Source organism: Lipotes vexillifer, unplaced genomic scaffold (genome assembly GCF_000442215.2).
Source record: "Lipotes vexillifer unplaced genomic scaffold, Lipotes_vexillifer_v1.1 scaffold756, whole genome shotgun sequence".
NCBI classification, from domain to species: domain Eukaryota; kingdom Metazoa; phylum Chordata; class Mammalia; order Artiodactyla; family Lipotidae; genus Lipotes; species Lipotes vexillifer.
This window is the reverse complement of record NW_006773042.1, coordinates 2,048,332-2,055,832: the sequence shown is the minus strand read 5'-3', so window position 1 is coordinate 2,055,832 and position 7,501 is coordinate 2,048,332.

Sequence of the window (7,501 nt, the reverse complement as noted above, 5' to 3'; positions counted from 1 at the left end):
GAAGTTAGTGTGTGGATGCTTTTCTAGCAAGTGAGTCTCCCTTCAAGCTGGTAATCCTCATACCTGTTTCCTTGTGCTTTTTTGTGTGCTTGTTTTTAAATAGTTAGCTTGAACGGTAAGGCATAATCCTCATCGACGCCACCAAAAAATTATGTTTGAGTTTTGAAAAATAATCACATGGCATGCAATACTTTGGAGAATGGGAAGTATAATAAAAATGAAAGTTCATAATAAGCTTCAAAGATAAGAAGCAATAATTCCAGCTAGTGCTAGAGGCCTCTATGATTCTTAAGAAGTTGAATTTGGGGGGAATAGACTAGAGTTTTCAGGGATAAAATGGAATCATATTAACTCATTTAAGTTTTTAGACATGCACCCCAAAGTCTGCCCTTTCTGTAGACCAGGCCAAGGACATTTACAAATCTGATTTTAAGAATAGCAATAGATAAAATAAAAGTTTAAGAACAAAGTAAATTCAGAGATATTTTTCATGACTTTATCACTGATTGGAAGTCAGGAAATATTTTTGACAATCAGATAAAATGATTTTTTAACACATTTTAATGGTAAAAGTGGCATGATTCCATTCATTTAAATTGTTTTCTTTATAAATACAGATAACAATAATGAGATGCCATGCTCAGTCGTCAGATATTCAAACAAATTGTAGTGCTCCATGCTGATGGGAGATGTGGAATAAGAATCTGGTGTTTAAACTGGATCCCTGGTTTTAGAAAGCAATTTAGCAGAACCTTAATAATAGTCTGCCCCTTTGACCCAGTTATCCTACTTCCTCAAATATATTTTATGTGTTTATATATTCTATAGATTCACACATAATATTATATTAAAGGCAAAATAAGGAAATAAATACAATATTATTCATCAAAATGAAAATAAAAGCAAAAACAAACAATAGGAAAAACAAAGCCCTAAAACAACATGGGAACAATGAGTTAATTAAGTAAATTGTTAACCCTAAGTAAATCTACACAATGGGATACAACATAGCTATTAAAATAATGTATCCAAAGACTCTTAGTAATATGGGAGAATGCTTATTTAAATGTTAGATGAAAAGAGAAGCTGTAATTAAGTAACTGGTAATGATTTTAGAATGTGAAAGTGCAATAAAATACTAATGGTCATTGTCTTGGTCGGTGGGATTATGATTGACTTTTCATTGTACATTTCCACATTTTTAAAATTATTCCCCAAGAGCATGTCATTTTTTTGTAATCATAAAAGAAAACATTATTTTTTTAAAAAAAATCCTTTTTCAGTGTGGGGGAGGGATAAATTAGGATTTGGGGAGTAACATATACACACTACTATATATAAAATAGGTAAACAACAAGGACCTACTGTATGGCACAGGGAACTGTCCTCAATATTTTGTAATAACCTGTATGGGAAAGGAATCTGAAAAAGAATATATATATATATATATATATATCTGAATCACTTTGCTGTGCACCTGAAACTAATACAACATTGTACATCAACTATACTTCAACAAATAAAGAAAAAATCCCTTTTCTTGTGTTGTAGAAAGGCTAATAAAGAATCTTAATTTCTACTTCCCTTACACTTAGGGGTTATTTTATTTGAATACAATACAAATGAACAACACCTTAACCTGTTACCAGGAGGCCCTGCTGAGATAGTTTTTGATGCTGATTAGACAGACTTTCAGTTCCTTTATTTTCTTCTTGATGCACCCCGAAAAGTAGACAACAGGTTAAGCAACAAAACCCAGTACTGCCTCTGGGCTGTTTGAGACGGGTAGAACGTTGAGTCCCGAGCTGTGTTGGCGAGGCCCCAGGCTGGAGCCCATGCTCTGGGAAACCAGTGACTTTCCGGACAGCTAAGCCATCGGGGCACCTCAAGGCAAGTCTAACCAAATGTCACAGGTATGAAAACTGGTGATGATCAGAGCTCTTTTGCTCCTTTAGCCCAACATCTTTTCAATTTTGTTCCATAGATAAAATACAAGTCTTTTTCTACTAAACTTCAAGAGGACAGGTCCCCGGTCTCATGCAATCACTCCTTCAGGTAGCAATTTTTGAACCCAGCTGTGTTCTATGAAAACTGTTTGCCTAGTGGTTAAGAGCATAAGCTTTGAGTTAGACCCAGGTTGGTAGCACTAGCCTTAGTCCAAGGCAGGAGGTGGAAAGGGACATGGGGATTCGCACCAGGTGCCACATTTTGGAAATCCCTGTTCTCGCCTCTGGGCATCACATTGAGGAGTGTGCCGTTCAAGGGGCACACTCTCCTGGAGCTTGTGTTCTATGCACCCATGCTGCCTATTAAGCCATCATACGGGTGCCAGGGACCTTGGAATTTCCTGCTTCACAGTCGCAGCCTATTTCCAATCTGATCAGCCCTCTTTCTTTCCAGGTCTGTTTTTCTGAAAGAGCATTGCGCCACTGGGGATCACTTGTAGGCTGAAGAGGGGGCCAAGGGACAGGCATTTTTGGGGGTGGAGGGAGCTTGCCTGTGCAGACTGGCACAGAGGAATCATGAAGACTAAGAACGTTTAGCACAGTGTCTAGCATGCAGTGGATCCCCTGCAAATGTTATTTCTGATGTAGTCCTTTAGTACCTTATTACATATTTTCTACTTTGAGAGAGAGATAACCACGAGAATACAAGCTTCTACAGGGGGACACCGGTTTAATTTTTGGTGTCCGAAATGGGATATTTTTTTCAGTAACTTGGCTATTGTCCTGGCCCAATTCCAATACTCTCTATTCAAGCTAATTACATTCCTCCCCCACTGGATAAATTATTCTTCACTTCCCCCATAAAAATCATCATGTTATACTTGTGAAACAAAATAGCTTCTGTGTTCTACTGAACATGCAGAAAATGGTTGTATTTCAATACACAGTGTATTTCTCTGTGTGACTAATTTGAGGGCTGCATTGGAACTTATTACAGTGAGATGTGAGCTTAAGTCCCCAATGCTTCTGAAAAATGATAGATCCCCTATTAAATGGAGCAATATCACAAGATACATTCTCCTGGTGACTTAAGATGAGACAAAATTTTAAAGTATTATTTGGGTTGAGATTCAGCAGATGTGAGCTGTTGAGCTTACCTCTAAGTCATTGCATTCCCAAGCAAGGCCCTTACCTCATCACTTTAACTCTGTTTTCAATGCCAGATGCCCAAGCATTCATGAAATGGCTTACCAAGGGTTCTACATTCATCCCCAATATCGAAAAGATGTGATTTTAAGATAAAACTGGAGAGAAAAATATTGAAGGTTGTTAAGAAGTCACTATCCTTTTTCTCTCCCTTTCTCTAAGTTTAGCATCACTTAGGTCTAAAATCCCTTTTGGTGCTTGATTTAGGGAAGTGAGTTTCATTTCTTGAGATCATAGAGCATGGCGTGGGTGGCAGTGACCAGATAAAAGTGGCAAATTTTCATGAGGAAATAGCAGCTTTGGGCCCAAAGCGTGGCTGGGAGCACAACCGGCTCCCTTTGAGGAATATTCCAAGAAATGTCATCCCTAGATCTAAACTATACTTGGTTTTTAACGACTTTGAGCAAGAGATAACTCTCACCAAGAGGGTTACCTTTTCCTGCATTGTTCCTGTTTGGAAGGGACCTTGTTATTATGAATTGTTTGTGCAGCTGCTACATGCCAGGCACAGTGCTGCCTTGCCCCTCTGTGCTCGCATCAGTGGAGAAGGCAGTCAGCAACCTCTCCTATACTTGAGGATTTACTGATTTAATGTTCCCGTGCAGGCTGAGGTAACTCAGGTGTGTGACTTTCCCCTTCTAACTTTACTTTCTAAAATTTCAGTCTGAAATATTTTTATCATTCTAGATCTTTGCTGCTAAAGCAAAGGAGATAATTAATTACTTGGGTTTTTCAGGACCAAATAACTATTTGGGAAAGGAAGTACCTGAATGATGCAATGAAAAATAGCTATTTTGTCTGAATGATTCTGAAAAATTATTTCAGTTATTGTCTTTAGTTTGTATCAATTGAAGTTTAATTTTTTACATGTATTCTTTTATTCATCCTTTACAACGTTTATTTATTTTTTAATTGAAGTATTGTTGACTTACTATAGTTTTAATTTTTTTAAAAAGTTATTACTGGGCTTTCCTGGTGGTGCAGTGGTTAAGAGTCCGCCTGCAAATGCAGGGGACACGGGTTCGTGCCCCGGTCCGGGAAGATCCCACATGCCGTGGAGCGGCTGGGCCCGTGAGCCATGGCCACTGAGCCTGCACATCCAGAGCCTGTGCTCCACAATGGGAGAGGCCACAACAGTGAGAGGCCCACTTACCGCAAAAAAAAAAAAAAAAAAAAGTTATTACTCATAGATACAAAGAACAGATTGGTGGTTGTCAAGAGGTTGGGGGGGGGGGGAGGATGAGAGAAATGGATGAAGGGGGTCAAAAGGTAAAAAGAAACAAATTTTAAATATAGATGAGAAAAAAAAGTTACTGCCTTAGTCTCTTTGCAAGAATTGATGGTAGGGTTTACATTAGATTACCATCCCAATCATTGCTGTCATTTTGCATACTAGGTATACCCCTTCTCCAAACTGGACTCAAATTGGTGACTCCAGAACAGAATTCTGTACTATAATAAGGGTCTAATTGGTATGCTGTGGAGTGATATTCTGCATCGTTTTGGAATGCTGTACCTTATTTCTCAAAGTGTGTCTCTCCATGGATGATAAACTGAGGACGTGGAAGGAAAGTCTCTATTTTCAGTTTCTCCAGCAGATTGATAAGCTTGGCACATGATCGATTTCATGCTTTAATAAATAAAGAAAGAATTAAAGAGTATTGACTAAACTGATTGATTAGTAATTTAGTTAAATAACCAGTGAGTTGCGATGTAGTTAAAAGAACACCTTTTAATTTTGTAGTGCCTGAGCAAAACTTGTAGGTTTGATAGATACTAGAAAAATGAAATCAGAGGCAATATGAACACCATTTTGTAACTCTAGATAAGACATGTTGAAGTCAGATCTAGGTTTGCAGCATGAATTGGCCATTTACTAGCCATGTGTCTTGGGACGAATTTCTTAACATTTTTAACTTCTCAGTGCCTAAATTTCCTCATCAGCAAAATGAGAACAATAGCCTTTGCAGTGCTACTGTGACCATTATTGCCCTAGTGTGTATAAAGCACTTAGCATAATGCTTGGAACAAAATCAGTACTCAAGAAATAGAAACTATTACTTTTTATTAAGAAACCATTATCATTTTCTGTCCTACCTCATAATAAGAAGTATGAGTACCTTATATGTACACTCCCTTTAAAAAATCTCTCCAAATTAAAAAAGACATAAACCTGTAGAGAAACTTCCATATTGAATTACTAGCCTTTGTTGAAGCCTTCAAGATGGTGCAGCAGGAATTTGAAATTTCGTTTAAGTTTGGTGAGCTTTGCTATACTGTGATGCATTAAAAAAAGGGAGGAATAATTGTCTACTCAGAGCAAGCATCTCTTTCTGGTCCCCATAGTTCTCTTGGCACATTATTTTGGCTCAAAACTGTTATTTTGATGGTTCCATTCTTTCAGTCAGTGTGATCTCTTATCAAGTCCTTCTTTTCTGCTCCCATATCCACCACCATAATCAGCATTTAGATCACCTATGCTTTGACTATTGCAGGCGCGGCTGGAAGCCCTTCTCTCCCTAACTTCTGTCCATGATGGGTAGCGTGACCTGGTCGCCAGGGATGCAATTGTATCAGGAGGGCATGTGTTAAGCCTGTTTCAAGAGATACTCTGGGCCCTCTTGCACTTGCAGATGCTTGCTCTCACCTCTCTGAGCTGCCCCTCTTAGACTCCTCTCACTGCACTCATCATGACAAGGGTAGGCTGAGGAGGCTTAAGAATTCTGAGACTTCTTGGCATCTTTTGGTCTACGTTCTAGTCCTGCCTCCAATTAGACAGAGTTCTCCACACAATCCGTCCATCTGGCTTCAAGCAAGAGATGTCATTCGTTAGGAGTCAAGACTCCGTGGTATTAAAGAAATGCTTTTGCTGGGCCTGGTCCTCTGCACACAGTTTCCCTCAGGAACTGCTCAGCATTGTGGTCAAAAATAGTATTTGAGGAATTTCCTTGGCGGTTGAGTGGTTAAGACTCTGCGCTTCCAATGCAGGGGCCGCAGGTTCGGTTCCTGGTTGGGGAATTAAGATCCCACATGCCTCAGGGCGTGGCCAAAAAGTAAAAAAACAAAAAGTATTTGAGGATTCTGGCTCCTGGTTCAAAGTCATCTCTTTTAAATTCAGGTATTCCTCCCTCCCCCAAAGTCTGCAAATAGATTTTCTGCCTTCATTTAGTTCTTTCATCAACTTTCCAGCCCAGTTTATTATTATCATTTTTTAAATATGACTTTCAGCTTATAAATTGCTTGTGGAAAAATGATCAATACCTGCCACTGATTAAAGGATAAAGACCCCCACTTCTGCGTGGCATTCAAGACATTTCCAAATCTGGCCCCAAATTAACAATAAGACTAATATCAAAAATTGTCTGCACTTCTCCTGACTGTCCTTGTGAATAGCTGGCATGATGCCAAACTTTCTAACACCAACACCACCGCTGCTTCCACAACGACCACCTCCTCCACCACCTCCACCTCCACCTCCACCACCTCCACCTCCACTACCTCCACCTGCTCCACCACCACCTGCACCACCTCCACCTCCACCTCCACCCCCTGCACCACCTCCACCTCCACCACCACCTTCATCACCTCCACCTGCACCACCTCCACTTCCACCACCTCCACCTCCACCTCCACCTCCACCACCTCCACCTCCACTACCTCCACCTGCTCCACCACCACCTGCACCACCTCCACCTCCACCTCCACCCCCTGCACCACCTCCACCTCCACCACCACCTTCATCACCTCCACCTGCACCACCTCCACTTCCACCACCTCCACCTCCACCTCCACCTCCACCACCTCCACCTCCACTACCTCCACCTGCTCCACCACCACCTGCACCACCTCCACCTCCACCTCCACCCCCTGCACCACCTCCACCTCCACCACCACCTTCATCACCTCCACCTGCACCACCTCCACTTCCACCACCTCCACCTCCACCTCCACCTCCACCACCTCCACCTCCACTACCTCCACCTGCTCCACCACCACCTGCACCACCTCCACCTCCACCTCCACCCCCTGCACCACCTCCACCTCCACCACCACCTTCATCACCTCCACCTGCACCACCTCCACTTCCACCACCTCCACCTCCACCTCCACCTCCACCACCTCCACCTCCACTACCTCCACCTGCTCCACCACCACCTGCACCACCTCCACCTCCACCTCCACCCCCTGCACCACCTCCACCTCCACCACCACCTTCATCACCTCCACCTGCACCACCTCCACTTCCACCACCTCCACCTCCACCTCCACCTCCACCACCTCCACCTCCACTACCTCCACCTGCTCCACCACCACCTGCACCACCTCCACCTCCACCTCCACCCCCTGCA